General features: G+C 49.2%; 4 pseudogenes; all 4 read left to right on the top strand.

Annotated features, from left to right (window-relative positions):
• The first annotated feature begins 324 nt into the window (after positions 1-324).
• LOC133407513 (protocadherin beta-16-like) lies at positions 325-2,940 on the top strand (annotated as a pseudogene).
• Positions 2,941-4,795: 1,855 nt separating this feature from the next.
• On the top strand, positions 4,796-8,112 carry LOC133407510 (putative protocadherin beta-18; annotated as a pseudogene).
• Positions 8,113-10,821: 2,709 nt separating this feature from the next.
• Positions 10,822-13,706, top strand: LOC133407518 (protocadherin beta-16-like; annotated as a pseudogene).
• A 2,293-nt stretch (positions 13,707-15,999) lies between these two features.
• On the top strand, positions 16,000-18,874 carry LOC133408147 (protocadherin beta-16-like; annotated as a pseudogene).
• Positions 18,875-20,513: the final 1,639 nt, after the last annotated feature.

Genomic DNA, 20,513 nt, shown 5'->3' with positions numbered 1-20,513 from the left:
TCCTTGAGCAATATCAGTAGATTATTTTGTCCTGTCTTGCTATTTATTGCCTTTTTGTTATCGAGCGGCAACAGATTACAAAACAACACCGAGTTTCCCTTGGCAATCACGTGGAGGTGCAGTTCCGCGAAAATGCTCTGAGCGCCGCTCGTGCTACGTCATTGAATTGGAAGGAAACTCGTCCGTGCAGCAGTCCTCCTCTCGGACTCCTTTTCGAGCTTCGCAGACGAGAAAGACGACGCTCTGCTCGCCATTCGATGAGGAACGTTTTCCGTGGATTCTCCTGTTTGATTTGGGAACATTCGACCGAGGTTTTTATTTCAAGGTGTTTGGATATTTTCGGATCCGCGATGGACCGTCTGTGGATGCGCGCTGTCAGAGGCCGATGGCGCACACTGTTTGTCGTTCTTTGTCTCTGTGAGCTGCGCTCCGTGAGCGGACAGGCTCGCTATTCCATACCGGAGGAGCAGGCGGAAGGCTCTTTCGTGGGGAACATTGCGAGAGATTTGGGCTTGGATGTGGCCAGACTAGGAGCAGGTAAAGCTCGTATTATTACGAAAGGAGGCCGACAGTATGTGGATTTAAAGCGAGACAAAGGCACACTTGTCATTCAAGAGCGCATCGACCGAGAGGAGCTTTGTGGAAAGACGACGCCCTGCAGCTTCACTTTCGACATCATTTTAGAAAATCCCATCCAACTTTATCGCGTGACAGTGGAGGTCGTGGACATTAATGACAACAGTCCGTCCTTCCCTCAGTCGGAAATTCATTTGAAAATTGCCGAAAGTGTCGCATCCGGGGCGCGTTTCTCACTCGAGAATGCGGATGACCCAGATGTTGGTATTAATGACGTTCAAAAATATGTTCTTAAGCCTTTAGATCATTTTAAATTGGAAATACAAAACCAACCAAATGGGAGAAAAGTTATCGAAATGGTTTTAGAGAAGCCTTTAGACCGAGAACAGGAGGAGAGCCTGACACTCATGTTGATTGCGTCAGATGGCGGTGAGCCACATCGATCGGGGACGGCGAGAATTCAAATCACTGTGCTGGACGCCAACGACAACGCGCCAGTGTGCACTCAACCTGTTTACAAGGTCGATGTGCGAGAAAATTCACCTGCAGGAACCTTGATCGCGACTGTGAGTGCAAGCGACGCTGATGCGGGCCTCAACGGTGACGTCACTTATTCCACTCCTCATATGACCAAAGATGAGAGAGACCTTTTTAGTGTAGATGTTAAAACAGGAGAGATTAAAATCATTGGTCAACTAGATTTTGAAAAATCACAGAGTTATGAGTTAAACGTCCATGCTCTTGACCACGGAGGCTTTACAGACACGTGTAAGGTTTTCATCAACATAATTGATGAGAACGACAACGTCCCCACAATCAAGTTGATGTCCTTTTCTCAGTCCATACCTGAGGATTCTCCCCCAGGTGCAACCGTGGCTGTTTTCAACGTGAATGATGACGACGCCGACGGCAACGGTGTTGTCAAGTGCGCCATTAACGCTGACGTCCCGTTTAAAATCGAGTCTTCGTTAGCAGGTTACTACACCATAGTGACCGAAAACTTCTTAGACCGGGAAAGCGTCCCCGAATATAACGTGACCATAACAGTGTCCGACCGAGGCTCTCCGCCGCTGTCTAGCAGTCAAAACGTCAACGTTCAAATATCCGACGTGAACGACAACCCGCCCGAATTCCGTCAGTCGGAATACGGGAAGACCGTAGCAGAGAACAACCCTCCCGGTTTTTTCCGTCTTGACCGTCAGTGCCGGTGACGCGGACTGGGGCCGGAACGCTCGAGTGTCTTACTTCCTGGAGGAGAAAGAAGTTCACGGAGCGGCCGTGTCTTCTTTTGTCTCGGTCCACCCGGAGAGCGGCGTCGTCCGCAGCGCTCCGATCCTTCGATTACGAACAAATCAAGTCGTTCGACTTCAACGTGAGCGCCCGCGACTCCGGGTCCCCTCCGCTGAGCTCCGCGGCCGCCGTTCGCATCCTGATCCGGGACCAGAACGACAACGCCCCTCAGGTCCTGTACCCGGTCCCGCCGCACGACGCCGAAACGGTGCCTCGTTCGGCAGACGCGGGCTATCTGGTGACTAAAGTGGTGGCCGTGGACGTGGACTCCGGACAGAACGCCTGGCTCTCCTATAAAGTGCAGCACAAATTTGCCACAGACAGGGGGGCGCTGTTTGAAGTGGGCCTCCACAATGGAGAAATGCGAACTGTCCGCCGAGTGACCGATAAAGACGCCGTCAAACAAAGACTGACCGTCGTCGTGGAGGACAACGGGCGGCCCTCTCGTTCGGCCACGGTGGCGGTGAACGTGGCGCTGGCGGACGGCTTCCCCGAAGTGCCGAGGTCGGAGTTCGCCGACGACTTTAGCGAGGACGACGACGACCGGCTGACTTTTTACTTGGTCTCGGCTCTGGTTGCGGTCTCCTTCCTCTTCGTCGCCTGCTCGCTGCTTATCGTATCGCTCAAGGTGTACAGGTGGAGACGGTCTCGCGTCTTGTACCGCTCCGACCTCCCCGTCATTCCGTATTACCCGCCGCGCTACTGCGACACGTTGGGGACGGCGGGGACGCTCCCGCACGTCTACAGTTACGAGGCGTGCGCCGCCGCCGGCTCCGTAAAAAGCGACTGTAAACTGGACAGAGCTGCCGGTCGCAACGTGCTGCTCGTGGACCCAAGTTCTGCAGGCACCGTGCGCAAGTTGCGCAGGGAAGAGAACATCCTGGATGAGCCTGACTCTCCACTTGAGGTTAGAATTCCCCATTTTCCTTTTGCAAAATGTGGTTAAACCATGCCAACAATGTCTTGGGAATCGGAACCATGGTCAGGGACAGAAGGCACCATCAGTTTATTCAGTTGTTGATATAAAACACATTCGGTAGATTTATAAAGGTGTTCAACTCAATTCTCAGGGACTGAAAATGGCTCAGAATTTATACAAGTGCAAACAATTTAAAACGTTTTTCTTATTGTTATTCCTCTCGTTTCCCCGAATAGATGGTTTCAATTACTGTCTAATCCCATGTTTAAATTGTCTCAAATGACAAAAGTTGTGCATTAATTTTTGGGTGGTAATGTTTTCAAAGCTGCATCATGATATTTCCATGAACTGTGCACATAGTTGGTGATTTTTGGTGTGTTTCACTTGTTCATGCCGTCGTCGTTTTGCTCACTGAAGTCGTTAAAGTTTGGAAAGCTTTTGTTGAAGCGACTTCTTCATGGCAGGAGGCAGTCCTTTGAAAATGGATTGATTGACGCTGAAGTTATTGATTTTTCCAGTTGCAGTCCAGTTATGAAATCATACAGTTTGTGCTCATTTTTGACTGGACCGACTTCACTCTGTCCTCACATTGTCTTTCTGGAAGCGAAATATTCAATTATTTACAGTCACCGCAGATGCTTTTGGTGGGTGCATGGAAGTTGCATCGCCTCCAGAATATTTCAGCTTTTTGAATCTTTACTTCCTTTTGGTGATGCATAAGCAAAGTAGTTGCAGGCGTAAACTTTCTTCCGCCGCTTCATTCTGAACGTACACAGTTTGTGGTCTTCTTAATCATTGTTTCGAGTCGAATCCAACAATTGTCATATTCTTTGATTCTAACGTTGGCCCAAACTCTCAATTTCCTTGTTGATTTTCTTTGCATTTTCATTTTGTAATGCATTCAATTACATTTTTTTCCCCGCAACTTGAGAATTTTACTGCTCCTGTATGATCTTCTCGAGCACTGGATACACTTTATAAAAAAAAATAAAAAAAAGTCTGCCTCAACACACTACGTAAACATGGCAGACATTTTGTTTTCTTAGTTATGCAGTCATTGTGAGAACTGAGGAGTATTATTTGCATCCAATTGACGACTGTTCATTTTTTATGGCTTGCCACTTAGTTCACCCGAAATCAAACGGGGAAGTTGGGATTTGATATTTTTCCGTACATCATCAGATCGGAAGTTACATTCTGCTCAATCACCAACTATTGTCTTGAGTTGCCTGCAAAGTGTCAGATATGTGCCGATATAACCTGAAGTCATGAAAAAGAATCCCCTCCGTAAAGACGTCATTCAGCTCCTCCGTGTTCACATCCAGTCAAATGACAACATTGCATGGAACAATGGCAGACAACGCAGAGAAATTATTCTTTTTATGATTATTATTATTATTTGCAGTCCCAGCCCCTGCGATACTGACAAAGATGAATGAGTTGGCAGATCATTCAAATAGGTTCGGATTTTCCTCCACCCAGGCCATAAAGCCGCCGCCCGCCCTCTTTTTCCTGCCTCATACTTAGTTTAGTGTAGTTTGGATATTCAGATTCATTTCTTTTTCCAATGTGGATTAAACGTCCTCAACTTGATGATGATCTGCCATATTTAGCTGATTCCGAAGATATCTTATTTTGGGGGGGGGGGTTCCCAAATCCCTTCAGAGTTAGCAAATAACCAGCAATCAATGACAATAAGATCCGTTTGTTTGTTTGCACCGTCTGTATCATGATGAGTTCTCGGGGCGACGTTCAATGCACACACGGCCCCTCGTTTTGCAGTGGGCCGACTTGAATCTGTAATATCCTGCAGTACAAGTGTTTGGACTCCGAGGGACGCTGTTGACCAGAGATTCCCCCAACATTTATCTGCTATCCCAGCACACAAAGATCCACATCCACATCACATCAAGAGAGCGAGGACGGAAAGCGGACATATTCGCTCTTCCAGTCTTTTGGGGTGTTTTTTTTTTTTTTTTTCCCCTCTCAAGCAAAACGGAGATATTTGTCTTTTTTGATTCGCGATTTGGATGAGAGGAATCCAAACGCGCTTTGCCTCTAATTTGGAGCATCGCACGTCGAGTGGAACAATGAAGCGGCAAGTGCTATTGTTCGTCTGGGCGTATTTCGTCGGCTGGGTGCTCGGGCAGGTGACTTATTCCATTCCCGAGGAAATGAGCAAAGGCTCTCTGGTTGGAAACGTAGCGCGGGATTTAGGCGTGGATGTGAAAAGGCTGAAATCTGGGAAAGCTCGCATCTACACGGAGGGCAATGCAGACTTCACGGAGCTGCACACGGACAGCGGAGCGCTCGTGGTTCGAGAGCGGATCGACAGGGAGGCGCTGTGCGGACAAACCACGCCGTGCGCGTTACATCTGCAGATCACGGTGGAAGATCCGATCGAATTCCACACGGTGACCGTCGAAATCCACGACATGAACGACAATGCGCCCACTTTTAAAAAGGGGGAGATGACGTTCAAGATAAGCGAGTCGGCTGTGATTGGAGCAAAATTCGTGCTGGAAAGAGCTGCGGATTTCGACGTCGGGGTGAACGGATTGCAGGGCTACTCGTTAAAGCCGACGGATCATTTTCACCTCAAATTACAAAATCAGCAGGATGGCAGCAAGAGTGTGGAGATGGTTCTGCGGAAAACGCTCGATAGGGAGGCAAAAGACCATCACGCTTTAATTCTCACTGCGGCTGATGGCGGTGATCCACAGCTGACGGGAACAATGCGTGTCGAAATTGACGTGCTCGACGCAAACGACAACGCGCCTGTGTTCACGCAGGAGGTTTACAGCGTCACTGTGATGGAGACTGCGCCAAAAGGCATCTCCATAAGCGCCGTGAGTGCCGTGGATGCAGATGAAGGCTCAAATGGGAAAGTGACTTATTCGATAACGAACACAGTGGATGACGTCCCTGTTCTTTTTCAAATTGATAGAGAAAAAGGCCTGGTGTCTTTAATTGGAAGCCTCGATTACGAGAAGGTGCATCACTATGAAATATTTGTACAAGCTACTGACGATGGAGGGCTGACAGATTCATGTCGGATTATTGTGGAAGTAACTGACACAAATGATAACGCCCCAGTTATAAATGTCATGTCAAAAACCAGCTCGATTTCAGAGAATTCCACACCAGGGACTGTGGTCACAATATTGAATGTGCAAGATCCTGACTCTGCAGAAAATGGCCATGTTGCATGTTTTATCGACGAAAACTTGCCCTTTCTGATGAAGAGTACATCGAAAAAGTTTTTTAGTTTAGTGACAGACGGGGACTTGGACCGAGAGCGGTCGGCCGAGTACAACATCAGCGTGACGTGCTGTGACGAGGGCGTGGCCTCCCTCTCCAGCAGCGTCACTCTCACCTTGCGCATCTCGGACGTCAACGACAACGCGCCCGTCTTCGAGAGGAGCTCGTACGAGGCCTCCGTTGTGGAAAACAACACGCCGGGTCTCTCCGTCGTCACGCTGAGAGCCAGAGACGCGGACTGGGGCCGGAACGCTCGCGTTTCTACATCCTGGAGGACTCCTCCGTGAACGGAGTGCCGGCCTCCTCGTTCGTGTCCGTGAACGCCCAAAGCGGCGTCGTCAGCGCCGTGCGCTCCTTCGACTACGAGCGGATGAAGCGGCTGGACTTTGCGGTGCGAGCGCAGGACGGAGGCTCCCCTCCTCTCTGCGGCAACGTGAGCGTGGGCATCCTGATCCGGGACCAGAACGACAACGCCCCTCAGGTCCTGTACCCGGTCCCGCCGCACGCCGAAACGGTGCCTCGTTCGGCAGACGCGGGCTATCTGGTGACTAAAGTGGTGGCCGTGGACGTGGACTCCGGACAGAACGCCTGGCTCTCCTATAAAGTGCAGCACAAATTTGCCACAGACAGGGGGGCGCTGTTTGAAGTGGGCCTCCACAATGGAGAAATGCGAACTGTCCGCCGAGTGACCGATAAAGACGCCGTCAAACAAAGACTGACCGTCGTCGTGGAGGACAACGGGCGGCCCTCTCGTTCGGCCACGGTGGCGGTGAACGTGGCGCTGGCGGACGGCTTCCCCGAAGTGCCGAGGTCGGAGTTCGCCGACGACTTTAGCGAGGACGACGACGACCGGCTGACTTTTTACTTAGTCTCGGCTCTGGTTGCGGTCTCCTTCCTCTTCGTCGCCTCTTTGCTGCTTATCGTATCGCTCAAAGTGTACAGGTGGAGACGGTCTCGCGTCCCGTACCGCTCCGACCTCCCCGTCATTCCGTACTATCCGCCGCGCTACTGCGACACGTTGGGGACGGCGGGGACGCTCCCGCACGTCTACAGTTACGAGGCGTGCGCCGCCGCCAAAGGTCACGTGACGAACACGCAAGCCGTGAGTCAAAGTTTAGTGAGCGTGGACGGAGCGGACGCCGACGTGCCGCGCGGCGGCGAGCAGACGTCGGGGAACTGCTCTCGGATGTCGACTCTGGTGAGTCAGATGTTTCACCTTTTTTCCGCGTATGTGTTACTCATCCTTTCGACAGACTTCAGGGTCACGGCGTATCGGTTGCATGCCTCATCACAGTACGTGTATACGCTGCCGTGAGGATGTCTCGACGTAATGTGTCTGCGTCGAAGTTCGAATCGGGTCCGGTTATACGCTGGGGCAAGAGGGGGCACGGCACCCTCGAACGAACTCCGTGCCCCCTCAAATCAAATCACCGCAGGCTTCCTCAAGTCCGCTTTGTGCTGCCGGCTGTCTGTGACCTCCAGCTGTCTGGAGTGAGACGATAAATGGCAAACACTCGTTTATTGTTTAACAAAATATATCTTCTTCATTCAAGTGCCTTCTCCACGTCTTAAGTTTGCATGCATTTGTATCATGTTATTGTTTGACGAGTCTAATTTACCAGTCTTCAAATATTGTCCCTGGTGCATATGCACCTCCCATGGCCGTCCCTTTTCGAAGTCGTACAAGATCCACGCTTTCTTGTATGCTGCTTCACAGGAGGACAAAGCAAGCGTTGACTGCTTTTTGGACTTCCACCAAATAACAGTTCAACTGAAACAGTCCCCTGTCGTACTTCGTCTGTCGCCTTGATCTGCTGCCCAGTCCAGCATCGCAATATGCTCCAAGCTCAAGATGATTCTCTCTTTTCTCGTAACACAATATTTGATTCATTTCGTCATTCTCCATTGTTGTTCTGTTGGTGCCTTGTCGGTATTGTGACAGTTTCCTGACAATCCAACTTAGGTCAGGTCTTGTACATGTCACCGCATATATCGAACTGCCTACCACGTCACGATATTTTCTCGGATTCATAGGTGCGCTGTCATTGTCAAGGTTTTGCGTTTGCTCGCACGGTGTCGCCCTCAGCCTCGCGATCAGACACACCGAATCGTTCCAGTGTTTTTGTGATATATCTCGTTCGGTTCGTCGTGAACCCATTGTTCTGTGAAAAGTCCATCCATCCGTCCATTTTCTGAGCCGCGTCTCCTCACGCGGGTCGCGGGCGTGCCGGAGCCTATCCCAGCTGTCATCGGGCAGGAGGCGGGGTACGCCCTGAACCGGTTGCCGGCCAATCGCAGGGCACATACAAACAGACAACCATTCGCACTCACAGTCGTGCCTACGGGCAATTTCGAGTCTCCAATGAATGCATGTTTTCGGGATGTGGGAGGAAACCGGAGTGCCCGGAGAAAACCCACGCAGGCACGGGGAGAACACGCAAACTCCACACAGGCGGGGCCGGGGATTGAACCCGGGTCCTCGGAACTGTGAGGCTGACGCTCTAAACCGGTCGGCCACCGTGCCGCCCTGTGAAAAGTCAATCCCAAGAAAATGTTTGGAGTTTCCCAAGATCCTTCATCTTAAATTTTCCTTTCAGCATCGCCTTTACCTTGTTAAGAGCGTCCTCATCAGCGGCAGCAATAATGAGATCATCGACCCAAACGCTTCGAATTATCCATTGGTTGCTTGTCTGTTTGTTGTCGACACGGTGATCTGCTGAATTCGGCACGAAGTCATTTTCAGTGAGGTGGTCGTGTGACACCCTATTCCAATCTCTTGCGGATTGTTTCAATCCATATCATGACTCGGTCAGTTTCCGAACTGTTCTCCCACCTTTGTCGCATTTGGTCACGTCATGTCATGTTGAGCTGCCGGTTGCATCGAAGTACGTACAGATGTCATGTTTACAGTTGGAGTAAATGTCTCCTCGTAATCTCTTCCTTGCACCCGATGGTATCCTTTTGCCACATATCTAGCCTGATCAGTTTCAGTCTCATCTGGTTTTTCTTTGATTGTGTAAACCCGCCTGCATGTTTACCCTCTGGCAGCGCGGTCAATGCGAACGCGTTATTTCCCGGATGCGATGCTACGTCCAGCGCTCTCGTCGGCGTTGTCCTCACTTTGCGACCGTTGACGCCCCTGAGGTAGACCTCCGCAGCCCCTCTCGCTCGCGTGCGACGCCGCTTGTCCTCGATCCATCAGCCGGCACGGCGCGGCGATTTCCCGGCGTGAACGTTTCATCAAACTTCGTAAACTTGCCAATGTGTGTTGTTATGCGTGTGGTTGCGCTCGTATCGACTTTGGGTGTCTTATCACAACTTTGACAAGCCTTCATCTTGAATGCAAGCGTGTGCGCATCGGCATCGCTTGCTTTTTTCATATCGTCTCTCTTAATTTGTCTGCAATTTGCATTTCGATGAGTCGAGCTCTTGCAAAAAGTGCGCCATTGTTTATCGGTATTTTCTTGGGGTTCACTCGTGCGTTCCCGTGCTTTGTGGCCTTTCTGTCGACAGTTATAGCAAGTTACTTCAGAGTTATTTTTAACTTCTTTCTGTTTCACCCAGCCTTCCACTCGCCTTCATCACGTTGTCATCATTTGAGTGGGTGTTGAATTTTTTGTTTCTTTGTTTTGAATTGGCCGAACGTCATCGTCTTGTCGCTTTGCGTCACGTGGATAGCGAATGGCTTGAAGGTGTCCGGTAAACCTTTCAATATCATTGCAATCAGTAGTCCGTCGCTCAGGGTCTCTCGAGCGTTCCTCGATGCGGTAATTGCAGGTTCGGCGCGAATAACATAATCCGCGACACTGCTTTTTGTCGCGAAGTTAGCTCCGTATAAAGGCTAATCACCCGTGGCTTTCCTTTGCCTGCGTCGTACTCCCTCAGTATCTGCAACGCTCTCCCTCCGTCATCCGCTGCTTCTCTCATAATCAGCGAGAGGCTCGGGTCGTCCAAAACTTGAATTAGTTGGGCGTGTGCTGCTTCATTTTTCTCAGCATCGCTGTCACCGTCATCTTGTGCTGCACTGACCGCGGTTGCCTTGAGGCCTTGCAAGCGCAGGTGTCCCACAAACTTTGTCTCCCGTAACTCGTAGTTCTTTTCATCTCCATCGAAGCGTAAGCGCTTCGGTTCCACCGGCCTCCGACTTCCCTACTGTGCCCATGACCTGTTAGACTTGACATCTTGAGGGCACGAAAGACCGTGTTTGTATGTTACACTTTTTGGAGGAATAATTCACACACACACACACACACACACACACACAAGCCATCGTTAGTGCAAAAGCGGAACTACTTTTATTTTTGCACACGCGCACTTTTACACCTCTGACGCTTTCAGTGTAAGAGCATCCACAAATCCTAAGAGTCATGTTCGGCCTTTGAGGCAAGTGTCCAACTTCCAGCACCACGGACAGCGGTTGGCTTGCAGAAGTGACCTTCTGTGGGGTGTGACGTCAACGCCCCTTTCTACTGCGGTGACATCATTATGTTATCTGCAAGTCATCTGTTCGCTAATCACTGAATTGAATCCTACATACATTTTCTATAAGATGCGCATTTTACTCCATTCATATTCGAGCTTTAATTCTGCTTTAGTTCTCATAATTTGAGTTTGAATTCTTTCATTCCTGGCTGCTGTTTTGGTGGCGGGTGATTATTATGATTTTTTTTTTAACTTCCCGTTGTACTTTCTAATTTTCATCTCAAAGCGGCGCTGTCGGCATGCGTGCTGAGATTGAGTAGCTGCTGTATTTCTTTTTTTCCTGTCTACTCTTTGTCCCTGCCTTCCGTGCTGCTGCGTTGCTCATCGCACATTTTGAGCAGTCGTCGTTCAGGAGGCGAACAGTGAGGAATCAGGACTCGTGATCGGATTGGATTTGATTGAATTTGCTTTGGAGTGTTGCCTTTTTTTGTTCGAGGCGCATTTGGTCAGGGAGTCGCGATTGTTGGATTTGAATTGCTGACGGAAAACGAGCTCCGCGGTCAACACAATGAGACGGCAAGTACTGTTGTTCCTCTCGGCTCTGTGCCTTCGCTGCGTGCTCGGCCAGGTCAGCTATTCCATCCCTGAAGAAATGTCCGAAGGCTCTGCGGTTGGGAACGTCGTGCACGATTTAGGTTTGGAGCTCAAGAGGCTAAAATCCGGCAAGGCTCGTGTGTACACCGGCCGCAGTGTGGAGTACGTCGGCATGAATAAAGAAAGAGGAGTCCTGGTTGTCCGGGAGCGGATAGACCGGGAGGCTTTGTGCGGCGAGACCCTCGCCGTGCGCTTTGCATTTCCAGATCATTCTGGAAAACCCAATGGAGCTGTTCCGCGTCACGGTGGAGATTACTGATATCAACGACAACGCGCCCAGTTTTGCCAACGCTGAAAAACGCTTTGAAATTAGCGAGTCGGCCGTCATCGGGACCAAATTTATATTAGAGAAAGCGATCGATTTGGACATAGGGACGAATGGCTTGCAGCAATACACACTCACTCCTGCTGATAACTTTGCATTAAAATTCGAGAATGAGGCAGATGGAAGTAAAAAGGTGGAAATGGTGCTGCAGAAACCTCTCGATCGCGAAAAGCAGGATTATATCAGGCTTTTATTAACTGCTATGGATGGAGGCGAGCCGCAGCTGTCGGGCACGATGCAGATATTTGTTAATGTGTTAGATGCGAATGACAACGCGCCCACGTTCGCAACACGTATTTATAGAGCCAAAATACCCGAAAACGCACCCAAGGGCACCAGCGTGACGACCGTGAGTGCTTCTGATAGAGACATCGGCGCGAATGGTGACCTATCATACCTGATATCGCCCAGCAAACGCCTTCTGTCTGATATTTTTCACATTAACCCGCAAAGTGGTGTCATCAACCCTGGCAGGTGAGCTCGATTTTGAAAAGGCCACTTCCTATCAAATGGATGTGGAGGTGGTCGACAAGGGAGGCCTGTCTGATTCCACAAAGGTGGTGGTTGACGTCATCGATATGAACGACAATCGCCCTCACATTAATGTCGTTTCCAAATCAGACCGCATAATAGAAGACTCGCCTCCTAATACCGTTATTGCGATGTTAAGTGTGAGTGATCCGGATTCGGAGAATAACGGAAAAGTGGAGTGCGTTAAAGACGATAACACGCCCTTTAAAATACAAACGTCTTTGAATGGATTTTATAGTTTAGTGACAGACGGGGACTTGGACCGAGAGCGGGTCGGCCGAGTACAACATCAGCGTGACGTGCTGTGACGAGGGCGTGGCCTCCCTCTCCAGCAGCGTCACTCTCACCTTGCGCATCTCGGACGTCAACGACAACGCGCCCGTCTTCGAGAGGAGCTCGTACGAGGCCTCCGTTGTGGAAAACAACACGCCGGGTCTCTCCGTCGTCACGCTGAGAGCCAGAGACGCGGACTGGGGCCGGAACGCTCGCGTTTCCTACATCCTGGAGGACTCCTCCGTGAACGGAGTGCCGGCCCTCCTCGTTCGTGTCCGTGAACGCCCAAAGCGGCGTCGTCAGCGCCGTGCGCTCCTTCGACTACGAGCGGATGAAGCGGCTGGACTTTGCGGTGCGAGCGCAGGACGGAGGCTCCCCTCCTCTCTGCGGCAACGTGAGCGTGGGCATCCTGATCCGGGACCAGAACGACAACGCCCCTCAGGTCCTGTACCCGGTCCCGCCGCACGCCGAAACGGTGCCTCGTTCGGCAGACGCGGGCTATCTGGGTGACTAAAGTGGTGGCCGTGGACGTGGACTCCGGACAGAACGCCTGGCTCTCCTATAAAGTGCAGCACAAATTTGCCACAGACAGGGGGGCGCTGTTTGAAGTGGGCCTCCACAATGGAGAAATGCGAACTGTCCGCCGAGTGACCGATAAAGAACGCCGTCAAACAAAGACTGACCGTCGTCGTGGAGGACAACGGGCGGCCCTCTCGTTCGGCCACGGTGGCGGTGAACGTGGCGCTGGCGGACGGCTTCCCCGAAGTGCCGAGGTCGGAGTTCGCCGACGACTTGAGCGAGGACGACGACGACCGGCTGACTTTTTACTTAGTCTCGGCTCTGGTTGCGGTCTCCTTCCTCTTCGTCGCCTGCTCGCTGCTTATCGTATCGCTCAAGGTGTACAGGTGGAGACGGTCTCGCGTCTTGTACCGCTCCGACCTCCCCGTCATTCCGTACTATCCGCCGCGCTACTGCGACACGTTGGGGACGGCGGGGACGCTCCCGCACGTCTACAGTTACGAGGCGTGCGCCACCGCCGGCTCGGCAAAAAGCGACTGTAAACTGGACAGAGCTGCCGGTCGCAACGTGCTGCTCGTGGACCCAAGTTCTACAGGCACCGTGCACAAGTTGCGCAGGGAAGAGAACATCCTGGACGAACTTGACTCTCCACTAGAGGTTAGTTTAACATACTTTTAATACTGCGCGCTTTGTTACCTTTTGCATTAGAAGATTACATCTCATGTTTCAAAGCATCTTGTTACCTTCACGAAGCAGGAAGGCACAAAGGCAAGAGGTATGGTTCTGGTTTTTGTCTTTTGATTCCTGACAAACATCATGCACATGCCTGTAGTTTCAGGACCAAGGACAGCTTTTCGATCACTCATTTATTTCTTCTCCATTTGAGCCCGTGTGTTCATATAGGATGGAAGTAAATCCTTGTTCTGTGCTGCAAACTGTGGCAACGTTTTGATATTGTTTTAAAGTATTCATGTTGTTTTCTCCGTTCCCCGCGGTCTCTGCCGGGCTGGATGGTTTTCAATGAAATATCATCTCATTGGCTGCTGAAAGTGGGAGGTGTGATCATTTTGATTGTTCTTTTCAAGCTGCTTGGACGTGCAGTAACTCTTCGGGGGTTTGGAGAGGCTGAGGTTTTCTTTTGTCCTTCAATGTGACTCTTAAAATCAGATGCTCTTCTACGGTCGTGGATATATTAGTCTTGAAAACTTTGCAGTTTGGTAGGAAGTGTTGACTTAAAACATGACAACTCTTGTTTTGTTTTGGATTATGTTTAAATGGGTTTCGTGGTCAGCTATTGAAAGAAAATCCCCCGAACGTTAATTTGCTGAGTAAAAAATCCTTCTGGAGGTTGTGGATGTCGTGCACTCGGGAAGGTTAACGTGTCGTCTTGTTATTTGGCGGACAGTAAACCACTGATTGTCGGAAATTGTGGCCCACCCACATATCTCTTGAAACAAGCATGGACAGTCGCTTTCAATTTGACATTTGCCGCTTTGCCATTTTCGTGTTTGTCAAGTGACTGCGTTTTAAAATGATGCGATTGAAAGTGATTGAAAAGGAGCATGTCCATTTGGACATCGTGTACCTGGGCGATGACACTCAAAATAAATATAAATATTATTGGGGGGGGCAAAACGCAAACATGTCAAGATGGGTTGAAAAGACGTGATTGTCGACATGACTCGACAGAAGCGAGTCGTTGCAAGTTGAACAGTGGAAACTTCGCTGCCTTCAACACAACTTGGCCAAGTGAATGCGACGTATGAAAATCAAACTTCAATTCGGCTCTTGAAACAAAAATAAGTGGAAAAGTGTTCGGCCCTTTTGACTTACGTGTGCGCAGAGGCGGCAAAAACGGGGGTGCCTGGGGGGCACGTGCCCCCGCCCCCCAACTCCCTTACAGCTACACAAACAGTCCTCGAAAATGGAGGTCAAGTTCAGTCAATATTGTTCATCACCATGACCTCAAATCAAATGACTCGCAATCCTCAAAATGTCTTCCATTCAGAACCAACACAGAATATGCAATATGCAAATCATTGCACAATGATCTGGCAAACACACACAAATACATAAGTGTTGTTGTATAAACAAAACTATTCACCATGGATTCACATTTCACATTTTCTATTGTCGCATAAATGAAATGACCAACCTTGAAAATGGACTATTTATGCTTTTAGCAGCTTCTAAATCTGCATGAAGACAATTTAACACCCTTGTAACTGACGCGCATTTTTATTTCAAATCGTGTCAGTGGATTTTTGAACCAAAATGAAATAAATTCAATTTTCAACGACAGCAATTTAGTTTAGCGAGCTTCACTATTAGCACTGGCAATGGACGAACCATGCTAGCGCCGTGATTAGCTACGTGCTAATCGTCATTTTGCAAGCGTTTCACTTACTTTCGGCACAGTATAAAAAGACATCTGACAGTGGTGTTAAACATTCAACAACACTTCCATAGCTCCGTCTGGTTTTGATTATTTTTTTTTTTTAACAAAGCATACGTTGTGTAGCAAACAACATTTAATATGAACAGGATAGCATGGAAGCTTAGCATCTTCAGCAACGGCCGTGCTTACCTCAGCTGACCTGAGCGCTCGTTCCACGAAAACGGCTCCTAGTGTCGATATATGTACACGTCTTAGTCCTTAAAACAAACAAACAAACAAACCAAAAAAAAAAAAAAAAGCAACCTACTACATCAAAATTATAGTGGACTAATTGTATTTGAATGATTTTGATGTTGTGTTCCGTCCAGAGAAATTGAGCACAATACTCCGTCGCCTTGACGATGTGCCAGCTTGTGCATGGAATAATATCGCTAAGTTACAGTTTCGGGACGCATAAATTTGATGTCGTTTAAAAAAACAGTAGACCTACCAGGTTTGGTGTCACGTTGTGGAAATGGAGTCAAGCCCTGTCCCAAGCCTGCAGTGTTGCAAAACGGCCTCTTAGGGCCGCTGTAGACCAGAAAGTTGACGAGTGGCAGCAGGATTGGAGCTGCGCCTCCCGTGGAACGTCGACACAACACGGAGACGACGCCGCGGGAGGAGAACGCATCGTTCGACGTGCTTGTCAAATGAAGAATATAGGCCATATATTTGGACCTTGAAGCTGTTTTCCTTCAATTGAGAGTGCGTTGCATCCGGCATTCGACTGCGAGGAGGGTCTTTTTTTGCGTGGAATATCAGCAGAGTGGAGCTCCGCCGGGAGAATTGGACAGAACAATGAAGGCGCAAGCGGTGATGTTTGTGTCTCTCTTCGCCCTCGGCGCAGCGTACGGCCAGGCCAGCTATTCTATTCCGGAGGAAATGAGCAGAGGGTCGGTCGTGGGCGACGTAGCGCAAGATTTAGGTCTGGAAAGGCCACGTTTGATTTCGGGCAAAGCCAAGATTTATTCCAGGAACAATGAAGGATACATCGAGCTGAGCCGAGAGAAAGGACTCCTCCTCGTCAAAGAGCGGATCGACAGAGAGGCTCTTTGCGCACACACCGCGCTTTGTGCGCTGCATTTCAGGATCATTTTGGAAAATCCTATCGAGTTTTACAGCGTCACTGTGCAGATTACAGACATGAATGACAACGCGCCGAGTTTTGAAAAAAATGAGATGAAATTTAAAATCAGCGAGTCTGCGACCATCGGAGCCAAATTTGTTTTAGAAAGGGCAGTAGATCCGGATGTTGGAATGAACGACCTTCAAAAATTATGAATTAAATCCATCGGATCATTTTGCTCTTAAATTGCAAAATAACGCGGATGGAAATCAAAACGTGGAGATGGTTTTACAGAAGCCTTTGGACAGAGAGAAGGAGGAGCAGATGTCGCTCGTGTTGACGGCGGAAGACGGAGGAGAGCCGCGGATGTCGGGAACGATGTTGATTCTTATTACAGTGTTAGACGCTAATGATAATGCGCCCGTTTTTACACAGCACACGTACAAAGCAACCGTGACTGAGAATTCACCTGTCGGGACGATCGTGGCAACTGTGTCGGCCTCGGATGCAGATGGAGGTTTGAACTCTAAAATATCATATTCAATAACAAACACCATGGACAACGTCAGAAATATATTTCAGATCAATCAAGACAATGGCCAGGTTTCATTAATTGGAAATATAGATTTCGAAACGTCAAATATTTCCAAATTAATTTACTTGCAAGTGATGAGGGAGGACTCACAGATTCTTGCAAGTTGATTATTGATGTACAAGATGTAAATGACAACAAGCCCGAAATAAACATTATGTCCAAGTCAAATGTGATATCTGAGGACGGCCGAAATCAATACAGTCGTTACTGTTATCAGCATAGAAGATTTGGATTCGGGAGACAACGGAATTGTAAAATGCTTTATCGATGAAAATATTCCATTTACGCTCAAAACTTCTGAAAATAACTTTTATAGTTTAGTGACAGACAGTGACTTGGACCGAGAGCGGTCAGCCGAGTACAACATCAGCGTGACGTGCTGTGACGAGGGCGTGGCCTCCCTCTCCAGCAGCGTCACTCTCACCTTGCGCATCTCGGACGTCAACGACAACGCGCCCGTCTTCGAGAGGAGCTCGTACGAGGCCTCCGTTGTGGAAAACAACACGCCGTGTCTCTCCGTCGTCACGCTGAGAGCCAGAGACGCGGACTGGGGCCGGAACGCTCCGCGTTTTCCTACATCCTGGAGGACTCCTCCGTGAACGGAGTGCCGGCCTCCTCGTTCGTGTCCGTGAACGCCCAAAGCGGCGTCGTCAGCGCCGTGCGCTCCTTCGACTACGAGCGGATGAAGCGGCTGGACTTTGCGGTGCGAGCGCAGGACGGAGGCTCCCCTCCTCTCTGCGGCAACGTGAGCGTGGGCATCCTGATCCGGGGACCAGAACGACAACGCCCCTCAGGTCCTGTACCCGGTCCCGCCGCACGCCGAAACGGTGCCTCGTCGGCAGACGCGGGCTATCTGGTGACTAAAGTGGTGGCCGTGGACGTGGACTCCGGACAGAACGCCTGGCTCTCCTATAAAGTGCAGCACAAATTTGCCACAGACAGGGGGGCGCTGTTTGAAGGTGGGCCTCCACAATGGAGAAATGCGAACTGTCCGGCCGAGGTGACCGATAAAGACGCCGTCAAACAAAGACTGACCGTCGTCGTGGAGGACAACGGGCGGCCCTCTCGTTCGGACCACGGTGGCGGTGAACGTGGCGCTGGCGGACGGCTTCCCCGAAGTGCCGAGGTCGGAGTTCGCCGACGACTTTAGCGAGGACGACGACGACCGGCTGACTTTTTACTTGGTCTCGGCTCTGGTTGCGGTCTCCTTCCTCTTCGTCGCCTGCTCGCTGCTTATCGTATCGCTCAAGGTGTACAGGTGGAGACGGTCTCGCGTCCCGTACCGCTCCGACCTCCCCGTCATTCCGTATTACCCGCCGCGCTACTGCGACACGTTGGGGACGGCGGGGACGCTCCCGCACGTCTACAGTTACGAGGCGTGCGCCGCCGCCAAAGGTCACGTGACGAACACGCAAGCCGTGAGTCAAAGTTTAGTGAGCGTGGACGGAGCGGACGCCGACGTGCCGCGCGGCGGCGAGCAGGACGTCGGGGAACTGCTCTCGGATGTCGGCTCTGGTGAGTCAAATCAGTCCATTCGTATGATTCGATGTTTTTTTTTCAGTGGAGACAGTGGACGACTGGTTAGCACATTTGCCTCACAGTTCCGAGAACCGGGGTTCAAATCCCGGCCTCGCCTGTGTGGCGTTTTGCATGTTCTACCCGAGCCTGCGCGGTTTTTCTCCGGATGCACCGGTTTCCTCCCACATCCCAAAAACATGCATGGTAGGTTGATTGAAGACTCTAAATTGCCCGTAGGTGTGGATGTGAGTGCGAATGGTTATTTGTTTCTGTGCCGTGCGATTGGCTGGTGACCCGTTGAGGGTGTACCCAACCTCTCGCCCGAAGATAACTGGGATAGGCGCCACCACGCCCGCGACCCGTGTGAAGAGAAGCGGTACGGAAAATTGATGGAATGATATTTTCAGTGTTTATATCATGGAGTAGCCTTGTTTTTAAATTGATACATATTTTAAACTCATGACGTCTCTTTTACAGTCTTGTATTAAGAACCTGGAAGCAATGCTTGAGGCAAAAGTCTACAGAAAATAATTTTGGTAGAAGTCACCTCAACAATATTCTTGAGAATATTCTTCTAGTCTTTGACGTGAAATTGTCGGCTACCCATTGTAAGTATCAAATGTGCATTTCTGATATGAGATGTCCAGTCCAAGAGTATTCAAAGCAGTGGCGTCGTTAGACATATTTTAGGGGAGTTCAGCCCCGCTAAAATGTTCTTAAGCCCCCTAAATGATTTGATTGTTTGAGAAAATACGGCATATATATATTTATTCAGGCTGTCGCTATCGAATATTTTTAGAATCGATTCTCCGATTTATTAGTCGTCAAATAATCGACTAATAATCGCCCCACCCCCATATATATATATATATATATATATATATATATATATATATATATATATATATTTATTTTTTTTAACTAACATGTTTTTTATTCTCATTTATGAGGAATGGACTTTGATCCGTAAACTGCTCATGTCGGCACGGAGTGTATGGTATGAATTTGGTTTGAGAATTTGCGACAGCTAAAGGCTGAATGGTTCGCAATCGCAATTATCATTTTAGGTAAAAGGAAAAAAAAAAAAAAACAGTTGACGACCATTCAGCCCACTCAATCATTTTATATGGACATGACACATCTAAGAGTGGCTGAAAAATCACTTACTGACGCTCCTCTGTCAAGTTTATCTGTGGCACTGCGTCCTTCTGCAATAAATGTCCGTGTGAAACATTGGTTCCGGTGACACAAACGTGGTTCTGGGCACAACTTCTTTTTTTTTTTTTTTTTTTTTTTGGGTGGGGGTGCTGGCGGAACTTCCACATCCACTCAGTTTTTAAGTCAATTTGGCTGAGTTCGATTTTTATTCCCCAGCCCTCAAATTTTTTTAACCCAAAAAATCTTGACTAAGCAGGGATAAACCACAACCGTTTTGCCCCCCACCCAAAAAAAAAGAGAGGAAAAAAAAAAAGACCCTGACTTCACAATATCAATGTGAAGCTCTTGGCTGTTTGCGCAAAGACAACCGAGGTTATGGGGTGAACTTTATGCATTAATTCACACCATAAAACAGGAGCAGAGTTGTCATCAGTGGATAATAATAATAAGAAGATGAATAATTCTCACTCACAGCCCCCCAATTCATAAAGCCGAGTGACACCCTGGATTAGAAGTATAAGTGTTAAAAAAGTGAATCAATCGAGTTTAGAGATTTTTTTTATTTATTCATTTATTTTACTTAAGTGGTGTAGTTAAAGCTCTGCATGTTGGCGAATGAAGTTAGACACGCCATCACGTGACGCTGACGTCTGCAGACGGCAGCTCGAGACACTTCCGGTGCGCCCATATTAAGACTTCCTGATGACCTGCGTCTCACTTTCACGAACGACTCCGACCGGAAACCCGAAAATATCGCAACTTTGCTCCCCAGTTTAGGCATTACGTTACATTACGGGGAATGGAATGGCGTACGAGTACATCTTTTATTTTAAAAGTAGTGGAGTAAAAGCAGGCGAATTTACAAAACTGCAAATTCTAAAAAATATGAGAACTTTGCACATCAACTCCAGTTTCAAGCATTTTTATTTTCTGTTGGATAAGTATTTTTCAAGCATTGTCTTAATTGGG

Source organism: Phycodurus eques, chromosome 9 (assembly GCF_024500275.1).
Source record: "Phycodurus eques isolate BA_2022a chromosome 9, UOR_Pequ_1.1, whole genome shotgun sequence".
Taxonomy (NCBI): domain Eukaryota; kingdom Metazoa; phylum Chordata; class Actinopteri; order Syngnathiformes; family Syngnathidae; genus Phycodurus; species Phycodurus eques.
Note: the sequence above shows the minus strand (reverse complement) of the source record. Positions and strands in the feature narration are given on the sequence as shown.